The 12,491-nt window shown below is 36.3% G+C and overlaps 1 protein-coding gene across 2 annotated transcripts in view; it reads left to right on the forward strand.

Moving 5' to 3' along the window:
• Positions 1 to 12,491, forward strand: part of LRP12 (LDL receptor related protein 12) — a 139,768-nt gene that overhangs the window by 72,042 nt on the left and 55,235 nt on the right. The window lies entirely within an intron of this gene.

Consider the following 12,491-nt stretch of genomic DNA (forward strand, 5'->3'; position numbering starts at 1 on the left):
GAAGATTAAATCTAGCTTGGCTTCCAATCACGAGGTCTTCTCCAAGATGAGGGGCTTCCTTGGAGTATAGTGCTTTAAGAGGTCAAGGAAAGGAGAAATCAGCCTAACCACTCACCCAGGTCGCTTAGGGAAGATGCCTCACCTAACTACTGCTACAAAGCTTCTCTCAGTAACCTCACTGCCAAGCTGTAAACGCCAAGCCGCCGCCAGCCCAACGTCTCTGAGCAAGCGCCCAGAGAGAGGAAGTGACGTGAAATATAGACAGTTCTTTACATTACTTCCTGGGTCTCATATGTACCAATGGTAGCTTAAGCTTGACTTAGGACAGCCCAGGGGGTCTGTCAGTTGTTTCTGATTTGTCACTTGTCAGCACATATTGGTCATAGACCATCCTCCTCACAGTTAATCCTTAAGTGGGGGTGTATACATTCCTTGGTTGCTAAAATTCTAAAGACTAAGCAGGGTGGAGTAAAACTAAAATTCACAATTATTGGATGATGGTCTGACCATACCTACCAATTGCCAACCAACTGCCAGGGAGACTCAGGAAGCAATATATGTCAGGCAGTTAGTTCAGATCACTTCCATCTTGACCTCCATTTCTTGTCATACCCTGACTGAGATGCTGAACCCCCAAAATTTGAAAATAACCATATTAACAACCAAAAAAAATATTTTTAACCCAGTGTCAAACATCAAAAACTGATTTATCAGTGAAAATGAAATTGAAGAAGAAACATTAACATCTGCTTTGTTGCACCTTAAGGAGCATGAACACTATTTGACATGAAGCTTAGAGTGTGTGTGCACCTGTGTGTGTGTCTTTCCCATTAAAATGTGAGCTCCTTCAGAGTAGAGTCTGTCTTTTCTATTTGTATCATCTGTTCTTAGCATGAGTATATGACAAATGCTTCATTCATTCATTTGGGTTGAAATAGAACCGAATCAGTATTGATCTTAAGATCTACTTAAAAGGTGATTTTTCTTTAATTTTTCTCTGCAATACTAGGAAAAAAAATTGCCTAAATAAGAAGTCTAAATGACTTTAATACTTTTGAAATCTAATCTCATTAATCTCCTTTCAGTGATGAAGATTGCAAAGCAGCCATACTTTTTTTTTCCATGATGTGCAACTCATGTCTGTACCTTACTATAAATCATTTTGAGGGGTTCCCTAAAGTACCAGTCTAACATATTACTAGTCATAATTGATGTCTCATCCTTGCTTTATGACTAATCAGTGGCTTTTTCAAGTTGTACATTTCTCTTTTTTTTTTTATGCCACTTCTACACAATTCTTTGTTGGCAGTATGTTTTCTATTTATCCACCAAGGTTCTTCTTTGCTCTGTCTTGCTGCAAACATTTGAAAATGGTCACATTTAGACTTCAGTGTCATACTAAGTGATATACTGCTTGAAGAAATAGAAATGACACTAAAGTAAGCAAGAATGGAAAGAGAAACTGCATGTGACCAAATATATAGAGGAGGTACATGCTAGAGGCAACATAATTTCAAAGGTGTTGAAAGATTAATTCTTAAAATATCTGAAAAAGAGTATATACCAAATGCTTAGAAAATACCGGGCCTTCTTAAGCAAAAAAAAAAAAGAATTTATTGGGCACTCAAAATATTAATAACTAGATTCATTTAAATTTTGCCTTGTGCTTGTTACATACAAAAGAGGTCACATGATGAAGACTTTTACCAGCCCTCTTTGCTGCTTGCACCTTCCCTCTGAGATGACTTTCCAGTGACAATGTATATGTTGTATCTAGGTGTTTCTCCTTCATTAGAAGTTATGCTTCATGAGGGCAGGATCATCTATTTTTAGTTTTAACCTCATGTATCTATCCTTTATCATCGTGCCTAGCACATAGTAAACAATAAATACTTTTTAACTAGCTATCAGCCCATATGCCTACTTTTTCTATTTCGACAAAATTTTTTTTGAGAAAAATCTATAATTGCATTAAGGTCATCATTGATGAACTAGGTATAGGGGCTGAATTTGTTTCACTGATAAAGGATTTTTCCCAAGTAAGGAAATTATCCATGCTTGCATGCATACATACATAGTATAGTTCTTGCAACTTACAATCTTAGAACGTTGCCTAGAACACTGAAACATTAAGGGACTTGCTCAGGTCTTGGTTACACAGTCAGTATTCATCAGAAGTAGAACTTGAAAGTGGTGTCTTCCAGGCCCTTGAGGCCCGCTCTTCATTCATTATGGCATGCTGCTTCTTTGATGAATGTATGAAAATGAAATAGGCAGACTTTTGCAAATGGTATTCTGAATAGTATATTATATTTTTATAGGCATAATTCTCAGGAAATGATAGAGAAAAAAGATCTTATAGTGCTTATTTTGACTATTTTTTAAAGGAATTTGATTCAGTAGAACATGCCATGTCCTTTAAGACCTTTCTCTAATAAGATGTCTCTCATGTATATATATATATATATATTCTAAATCCCTCCTGTTTAGAGAAGTACAAATTAAAACAACTCTGAATTACCTCACACCTAGCAGATTGGCCAATAAGACAGCAAAGAAAAGTGATAAATGTTGGAGGGAATGTGGCAAAATTGGAACACTAATATACTGCTGTCAGAGTTGTGAATTGGTCCAGCCATAAAGGCTTTAAAAGACTGCCTGCCCTTTGATCCAGCCATGCCACTTCTGGGTTTGTATTCCAGAGATAATAAGGAAAAATACTTGTACAAAAATATTTATAGACATGCTCTTTGTGATGGTAAAAAAATTGGAAAATGAGAGGGTGTCCATTGATTTTGGGGAGTGGCTAAAAAATGTGGTATATTATGGTGATGGAATACTATTGTGCTGAAAGGAATGATGAACTGGAGGAATTCCATGTGAACTAGAAAGACCTTCAGCAATTGATGCAGAACCAAAGAAGCAGAACCAGGAGAATGTTGTACACAGAGACTGATACATCATGGCACAATCAAATGTAATAGGCTTCTCTACTAGCAGCAATGCTAGTAGACAGGATAATCCAGAAGAATTTATAAGAAAGAACACTATCCACATCCAGAGAAAGAACTGGGAACAGAAATGCAGGGAAAAAAAAATATGATTGATCAGGTGGTGGTTCAGTGGTGATATGATTGGGGTTTTGAAGCTAAAAGATTACTCTATTGCAAATATGAATAATATAGAAATAGTTTTTGAACAATGATACATGTTACGATGAAATCGCTTGCCATGGGTGGGGGGGAGGAAGAGGGGTGAGAAAAATCATGAATTATGTAACATGGAAAAATATTCTAAATAAAAATTTAAAAAAAGAAACGCACATTGGTGTTAATTATTATTAATATATATATATTAATAATAATAAAAATGACCTTTGTCCTTAAGAAGTCCAATCTTTTAAAATATCCATATTCTTCTGTTGATATTTTATGCTTATTAATCATGGAAGATGAGTGTGCACAAAGATACTTGTGCGTGAAAGAGATTTAAGTGGAAAAGTCGATGCACAGAGACAGTCCCACTCTCTCGGCGTTGGAAGCCTGGATCCAGTGGTACGAAAAGTCGTTACACCTGGAGACTTCCTCAGCTGCATTGGATGGCCATGTTGTCTTTTGTGCTCCAACATGCCCTAAGCACTCCATAATGCTTTGCTGTGTCACCCATATACAAGAACAAAGGCACACGAGCAGCCTGTGACAACTACAGAGGCATTTCACTACTCTCCACTGCTGGAAAGATCCTTGCCCGTGTTATACTCAACCGACTCCTGTCATCTGTTTCAGAGCAGAACCTGCCTGAATCACAGTGTGGCTTCCGACCAGATTGCAGCACCATCGGCATGGTCTTCATGGTGAGGCAAATGCAGGAAAAATGCCTTGAGCAGAACCTGAGTCTCTACATTATCTTCATAGACCTGACAAAGGCGTTCGACACAGTGAACAGGGATGCATTGTGGGTGATCCTCAGCAAGCTCGGTTGCCCAGCAAAATTCGTCAAACTGATCCAGCTCTTTCATGTCGACATGACGGGAAGTCCTATCTGGTGGAGAGACTTCTGGCTGCTTCAACATCTCCAATGGCATGAAACAAGGCTGTGTCCTCGCTCTGGTACTATTCAACCTATTTTTCACCCAAGTATTACGACATGCTGTGATGGATCTAGACCTCGGCGTCTACATCAAATACCGACTGGATGGCTCACTATTCGACCTTTGCCTCCTGACTGCAAAAATAAAGACAAGAGAGAGACTCATCCTGGAGGCTTTCTTCGCAGATGACTGTGCTCTCATGGCCCACCAAGAAAATCATCTCCAAACCATTGTGGACAGGTTCTCTACCGCAACAAAACTGTTTGGCCTGACTATCAGCCTCAGGAAAACAGAGGTTCTGTTCCAACCTGCACCAGGGAGGCCAACGAACCAGCCGTGCATTACAATCGATGGCACGCAGCTTTCTAACATCAGCACTTTCAAGTACCTGGGCAGCACCATCGCCAATGATGGGTCCCTAGACCACAAGATTAATGCCAGGATCCAAAAGGCCAGCCAGGATGCACTGTAAAGTCCTCCAACACAGCGGTGTAAGCACTGCGACGAAGCTCAAAGTGTATATAGCACAGTGGTCCTCAGCTCGCTCCTGTACGGTTGCGAGACATGGACACTGTACCGGAAGCACATGAAACAGCTGGAGCAATTCCACCAACGCTCCCTCCGGTCAATCATGAGGATCCAATGGCAGGACCGAATCACCAATCAGGAAGTCCTTGACAGAGCCAACTCCACCAGCATTGAAGTCATGGTCCTCAAAACCCAGCTACGATGGTCTGGACACGTCCTCCACATGGACCCACAGTGAATACCAAGACAGGTATTCTATGATGAACTGTCAGCTGGACTCAGGAAACAAGGTCGACCAAAGAAAAGATACAAGGATCAGCTAAAGTCAAACTTGAAGTGGGCTGGCATTACACCAAAGCAACTAGAACTTGCTGCCTCTGACAGAAGCAGCTGGCGAACCCACATTCACCATGCCGCCCGCCACCTTTGGAGATGAACGACGTCAACGTCTTGCCGCTGCGCGTGAACGCCGACACCAGGCCACAACTGCACCTCCTGTAACAACTGGCGTCCCATGCCCCATGTGCCACAAACTCTGCGCCTCAGCCTTTGGACTCCAAAGCCACATGAGGGTACATCAATAGATGATAATGCACAAAGACAATTGTCATTCTCAGTAACCGAGAGACTACCACTACTACTACTACTATTAATCATGGAAGATTATAGTCTCCAAAAAACTTAATTTGAGATTGTGGTTCTTGTTAAACATAGTTTTAGCACATTCTATTTTACCTGTAAATGCCAAAGATTTTAGTTAGTTTGTTTGTTTTTAGTTTAATCAAGGATCTGATGTGAGAATTTTTATTTCATAAGGAGTAAAAGCTCTCATGTTGCCTTTGTTGTAAGGCAACTTTGTAACTTGACAGTTTCTGTGATTGAATTATATAGGTTTTGAGGCTGAGCAAATGAGTACATTTTTTTCCTCTCTGAAAGTATACTAATCAAATAAATTGATATCCCTCCTACACTTGACCTTGCTATAATGTGTTCATTGTTATAGCCTTATATGTCTAAATGTCTTTTAGGGTTTTTGGCACTTAATCTCCCTTGTGACACAAATTGACCCAACTTACTATATAAATCTATAGTTTTATAGCAAATAATAGTATGTGAGGAATTTTCAGAATCCAGATATCTGGTGAATTACACCTAATTACTCAGGTGTTTTTTTTTTTAAGTCAAAAAGCTTTAATTTTTTTTGTTTCATTCCTCAAACCTAACTTTTTGGTTTCCCAGAATTCAGCACTTTTCATTTAAGCTACATTTTCTCACAGTAGCACTTAAATAGAGAATTTAATATGACCATGACAAATTAAATAGTAATTGTAATTACTACCATTGTTAGTATTATTATCAACAATTAAGCACTTATATAGTCTTTTTAAGGGTTGCAAAGAGCAGTTTACATATATTATCTCTTTTGATCCTCACAATTACCATGTGAGATAAGTGTGCATATCATCCCTCTTCATCGACACTGGCATCTTAACAGAAAAGCGACATAGTGAAAATTAACATAAATGTTTTGGTTTTTAGATGTTTATAATTTGTTTTCTTGAACCTTTTTGAAAGGTTCTGCTCTCCCCTTTTTAAATACAAAAAATAAAGAAAATAGTACAACAAATCAGTACATTTTTTAAAAGCATGAAAGCATGTGGCCTGTACAATTCTCAGGGACCTCCCACTTCTGCAAAGAGTTTGATTGGAAACATCTTTTCATATCTCTTTAAGACTTGCATGTTCTTATAATTTCACTACATTAACTTTTAATGCATGTTTTACCATTTACATTGTAGTCTTTTCTTTTATCCATTTACTCTGTCATTTCATATATAGATCATTTCATGCTTATATATTTGTCACATTCATAATTTATATTTAAAAAACATTTATTTTTATATGTAACATAATGTATATGGTATATTGTAACTATGTAATAATTGTTTATCCCAAAGAAATATTCTCACATTAGTTGTGTTCAAAAATAAAAAAAAAATAAAAAAAATTTCCTCATCCTCCCATTCCACCCTTCCCTCTTTCCCAAGAAGTCAGGAAATATTATATAGGTTGTACATATATTATCATATAGTACATATTTGCCTATTTTTTGTGAAGCAAGACTGATTACACTAGAAGAAAATTTTCTCATAGCATAATTTCTTATGTCAAGTAATACTCTATTTCTGTATTCACAAACTACAGTTTGTTAAACCTTTCATCAATCAGTGGACATGTACTTTGTTTCCAATTCTTTACTCTCATAAAAAAAATGCTGCTATAAATGTTTTTATATATATAGACTTCCTTGGGGTGACTTCTTTGGGTTATGATGCTAATGATAGGTTATCCAGGGAAAAGGGTATTGACATTTTATCCACTTTATTTGCATAATTCAAAATTGCTTTCTAATATGGCTGTACCATTTCACAATTCTGTAATTTATTAGTGTGCCTATCATATCTCCACTAGTTTTCAGGGTATGAAGTGGGGACTAAGCCCAAGCAAGCCAAAGCTGAGTGACTCTTCTAGTCTCCAGAAGGCTCTCCCAAGTATATCACACCCTCCTTGGATTAAACTCCAGACCTTCAGCTTTCGAGAAGGACACACTGACTAATGCGCCAAAGAGTCACTCAGCTTTGGCTTGCTTGGGCTTAATCCCCATCTGAAGTGGATTATTAAGCCTGAGATTCCCCTCAGGATGGATTCTCACAGGAACAGGGTCAAACCTGAGGCTTTTACCTTTAAGTTAAATAAACTGGGGTTCATTAAATCTAGGCTACAAGTTTGGGGGCTTCTAGATTCCACATTGATAGTACTTTGAATTTTTCTGTTGAAAACTTTTTTTTTAATCATTTAACATCTTATCACCTATCTTTTGGGAAATAAAGTCCATTTCTTTTTAAATGTACCCACGAGCCCTATTCAGTTGCCCTTCTAAATTAGATAGGTCTATTAATTTTTTTGTGTGTGAAATAATAATGGTGTTTTAAGATTTCCAAATGTCATGTCATTTTTACACGTCAACTCATTTGAACCTCACAAAAACATTGTTTACATATGTCAGCTTTTTACATTTGTCAACTCATTTGTACCTCACAAAACCTTGTGATGTAAGTGCTATTATTATCCCTATTTTACAGATGATGAAATTGAGGTACAAGGAGGCTAAATGATTTGAGAACCACAGAATTAAGGGAGGGTGTGAGGCAAGATTTATAATTAGATATTCCTGATTTTAAGCCCTGTACTTCCTGATTAAGCCCTGTCCTCTACACTGAGCCACCTATTTACCTTTATAAATGTGAAATGCTTGTTTGCATAATTTTGACTTTTTTGTAAGTCAGTTAATACAGATAAATATTTTTAGCCCTCGAAACATGTTTTATTAAAGATTCTTACCAGCAAATAAATTATACCTTCATCGATCTAGAGTTGCTATAATTTAATTCATGTGTATTCTTACATAAATTTCAATAAAATGTTTTATGTATAAAGTTACTGTGTCCAAAATTTTCCCCTTTTTGGTAGTATTAAAAATTTCATATAATACTCTTTCAATACCACAATGAAGATGAGCTTCTATGTTTGAAATTTATTGATATGGGTATAAGCGCAACAATTTTAGTGCAAGACCAAAAAAAAAAGAAACAAATGCATTCTAACCAAGTGGCTAGTTTGAACAGGCACATTACATGAATAAAAATGGTAAATTTATGTCACTTCTGGTTTTGGTTAAGTGAGAATGGCTTATCTAAAATAGATTTAATACCAAAGAAATAAAAATCTTCCCCATCTTTCCCCATATCTAAAAACAAACCTGGCTATCTTGAACTAATGGAGCAATTTGCAAATTTCTTAGGCATTTCATTAATACATGTATATAGACATATTTACATTTTATCTATGTATGTATTTAAAAGAATAAAAACCAATGATAACTTATCAAATGTTTGGTTTTCAGCTTGCCTTAAAATACCTAGTTATTGATTCTAGGCTGCAGAATTACAAAGAGGAGGAAAGAACTAGAGACTTGTCACCTCTCCTTTCAGGACTTCAGCCCTTAGCAACTTAATTTTTATAACAAAAACTCTACTATGATAAAAGTGTTGACATCTTTTGCTGTTTTTTGTAATGGGATTCATCCTGCCTCCTTTTCTCTTAAGGAATTTTTGTATTGAATATTTTGTATTCATATATTTGGAACCCAAAGGGACCTTAGAAGTCTGGTCCAACTCTTTTATTTTTACAGATGAAACTGTACTTGAAACTTGAAGCAGTTAAATAATTTTATCAAAGTTATACAAGTAGTTAGTGGCAGAGCTAAGATTCAAGCTCATAATTAAAAGCCTCAGGTGGTAAAATGTATTAATATTATAAAATATAAAATCTCATTCAATAAGATTCCCTTCTGAAGGAAATTCCTTTTCTACTAGAGTTAGCTAGGTAGCATAATGGACAAGGTGCTGGTTTCAAATCTGGCCTCAGACATTTAGTAGGTATATGACCTTGGGCAAGTTATTTGAACTTTTATTTGCCTCCATTTGCTCATCTATAAAATGAAGATACTAATAGCATTGACCTCCCATGGTTATTGAGAATATTTGTCAAGTTCTCTATAAACCTTATAATGCTTGTCATCATCATTAATAATATTATTTTTGAACTTTATATTCGATCTCTTCCATGACAATGATGAATAGCTTCTACAAATATGTTAGTTGTCATTAAGTATTTCTATATCTTTCTTTCATTTGTGGGATGGTAAAGGTATGATGTCATATGGAATATAATTTGTGAAAGCCTGCCTGGTCCCTTCTAATAACTTCATTAAAATTCCCTCAATGTATGTGTAGATTGTTCTCATAAATATTTATATGAATGGAAAAGCAGACATAGGTCAATAATTGTTGATATTCTAGAAAAACCAAGGTTATTCACACACCAAACAGAGGTAGCACTGAAGTAGAATATTGTGTACAATCATTGGATATACCCAATTAAATTAAACATAAAATTATTTAAATCAGTTTGAAATTGTCTTTGAACTGAACACATGAGTACATAAATTTTTTATTCAAAGGAACAGCAAGTTAAGCAAAAGTGGAATGTTATACAGCATAAGGGAATATAAGCACATTCAAATAAGGAATATAAGTAAATATAATCAGTGAGTGCCATTGCTTGAGTAATATGACTGCTGTCAGTAATAAAGCCATGCCTCAGAAATGAATGGATTTCAGGACAACTTCTTTTGTTTGCTGGTTGTTGCCAGGCCCTACTTCCTCCTGCCTGCAAGAACCATGTCTTCAAGAATTCTTATCTAACACATATTCTCTTTTCCCATGAAGTTAGTGGCCATTCCAAGGGTTCAACTTATCCCCAACATTCAGGAAAACAATTCTTAAAGATTATGAAGTCTTAGGCAAGAAAATGAATACCTTAAGTTCATAGGTGATATTTTCATCATTTCCCTCAATCTAAGGCAAAGATCTTAGGTGAAATGGACATATTCAGAAAGTGAAAAACTGGATGGGAATTTGGTCTGAAGGCAGATTCTAATTATTCATTTTCATTTATTCATCATCTCATGTATTTGGCTCAGGCATTAAGCACTTAAATTCCAGGCATGATGCTAAAGACTGAGATACAGAGAAAGGCAATTTAATAGTTCCTTCTCTCAAGGAACTCACATTGTGATGAGGGAGAAAACATGACTTAACTACATATATGTAAGATATGTAGTGTAAATGTTTGGATTTTTTTGTTGTTGTTAAGGTGTGGGAAGGATTTATAAAGAAAGTGGGATTTGAACCTTTTTTTTTTTAATAACCCATACCTTCTTATTGGTTCTAAGGCAGAAGAGTGGTAAGGGCTAGGCAATGGGGGTTAAGTGACTTGCCCAGGGTCACACAGCTAGGAAGTGTCTGAGGTCACATTTGAACACATGACCTCCCATCTCTGGGCCTGGCTCTCAATCCACTAAGCCACCCAGCTGCCCCCTGGGATTTGGATCTTGAAAGGCAGCCTTGACTGTTAGGAGGAGTTATAGATTTAAGAGAGGATGTCCTGGAAGGCAAGAAGGCAGGTGGTGCTGATCTGTAGAGTAAGTAAAGCATAAGAAGATTGAAAAGGTAGAACCATATAAAATAAGGGGAGAGGGGTGGGGGTGGGGTCAAAGAATGGGATTTAGAAAGGGTTTTATGTAGAAGGCAACACTTGAGCTGACCCTTCAGAAAAAGTGTGCCTTCTTCAAAAAGGTCATGCTAGACCAATGACATTTTGGTTTTTCTGACAAGGTTAAACTGACTGGTAGATCAGAGAATTCCTGTAGATACCATTTACCTAGATTTTAGCATTTGTCATTTCACATACAAAATGCCTTATTATATTTTTAATGTCTTTGGTAAGCATATTAGATAGTGTAATATTTGCAGACAGCAAAAAGACAGGAGACTTAGCAAACACATTAAATAATGGAAGGACAATAGTATCCCACCACTTTCTTTATAGACTGACCATCTCTTCAACATCATGGGCCACGTGGAATTTAGATATTTCTAGGAATCAACTGTCCTCCTGAGAGAGCCTGAAAGATGCTATTACCCAGGCTTTCCCATTCTGAATGATTTCAAAATGTATCTCACTCTATCCTATTTCCTTTCCATATCATATCTCAACTTCCTGGACCTGCTACATGGATTCTTTTATCAGTTTTTTAGAATAATTACTGAATGCTTTTTTTTTTTTTAACTCACTGTAATAGAGGAATGATTTACAATTTAGAGCAAAACTAAACAAAAATAAATAAAAATAAAGGATAGAAAAAGCGAGACCAGAACAGTGGTTTCATTCAGGTAGAAAGGAAAGAACCCTGATTCTGAAGTTAGAGAACTTGGATTCACATCTCAGTTATGATACTTATTGCCTATACGAATTTGGACAAGGTACCTTTTATAGAAGCACATTTGTTGTCTCCACAACCAACCCCTTGTCATAAGGTAAATCTTTCTAATGATTAGAGCTATCTAAATGTGGAATTGGCTGCCTTGGGAAGGATTAGATACACTTCTGTAGAGGCTTTCAAGAAAATAACCACTTCTTGGCAGTTCACGAGAATTCTTTTTTGTGTACAGCTTGAACTAGATGGCCTCTGAGGTCCCTTGCAATTCTTGAGATTTTGTGATTCTATTAAACACTTATTCCTTATCCCTATCATGTTTCCTTTACTGATACACAGAAGGGAAGAGAGTAGAGTTAGATTTGAATTATCTGTGTTAACCTGGGCAGGTCATGTGTCCTTTTAAATACTGAATCAATAATTGATCCTTTGATGAAATGTGGCACACTTCTTTTAAAAGCCTATATGCTTGAATCCTGCATATTTAAATGGTTTGGGGTTAGGTGAAGAAATAGTACTCTTTGCCTTAAACTGAAACTAGTAACTTCTAGTAGAGCTGAATTTTCTCCACTTCTCTCTGCTTCACTAATAAACAATAATTCTATTCTTGTTATTCAGCAATTTTAGAGTAGCAGTTAAACTGCTTCATAAAAGCCTGTTCTTTCTCTTTCCTTTTTTTTGGAGGACCTGGTTGCCTTCTTTCCTCTTGTCTTTATCCCCAACCTTCTACAAAACAACAACAAAAAAAAAACCCTGTTTCATTATTTCAAGGTATCATGGTTTTCTTTTAGGAAATTCCAACTTGTAATGCAACAAGTATTTCTGAACCATAAATCAATATCATTTCAACAAATCTACAAAAATAATGGTAAAGTCAATTTTAAATGGCAACAATTTTAAGGGTAACTCTTAGGTATGTGTATTTATATCATATATTTCACTACTTGTTTTTGCATCTTTCCCATGGGTCAG

Source organism: Monodelphis domestica, chromosome 3 (assembly GCF_027887165.1).
Source record: "Monodelphis domestica isolate mMonDom1 chromosome 3, mMonDom1.pri, whole genome shotgun sequence".
NCBI lineage: Eukaryota > Metazoa > Chordata > Mammalia > Didelphimorphia > Didelphidae > Monodelphis > Monodelphis domestica.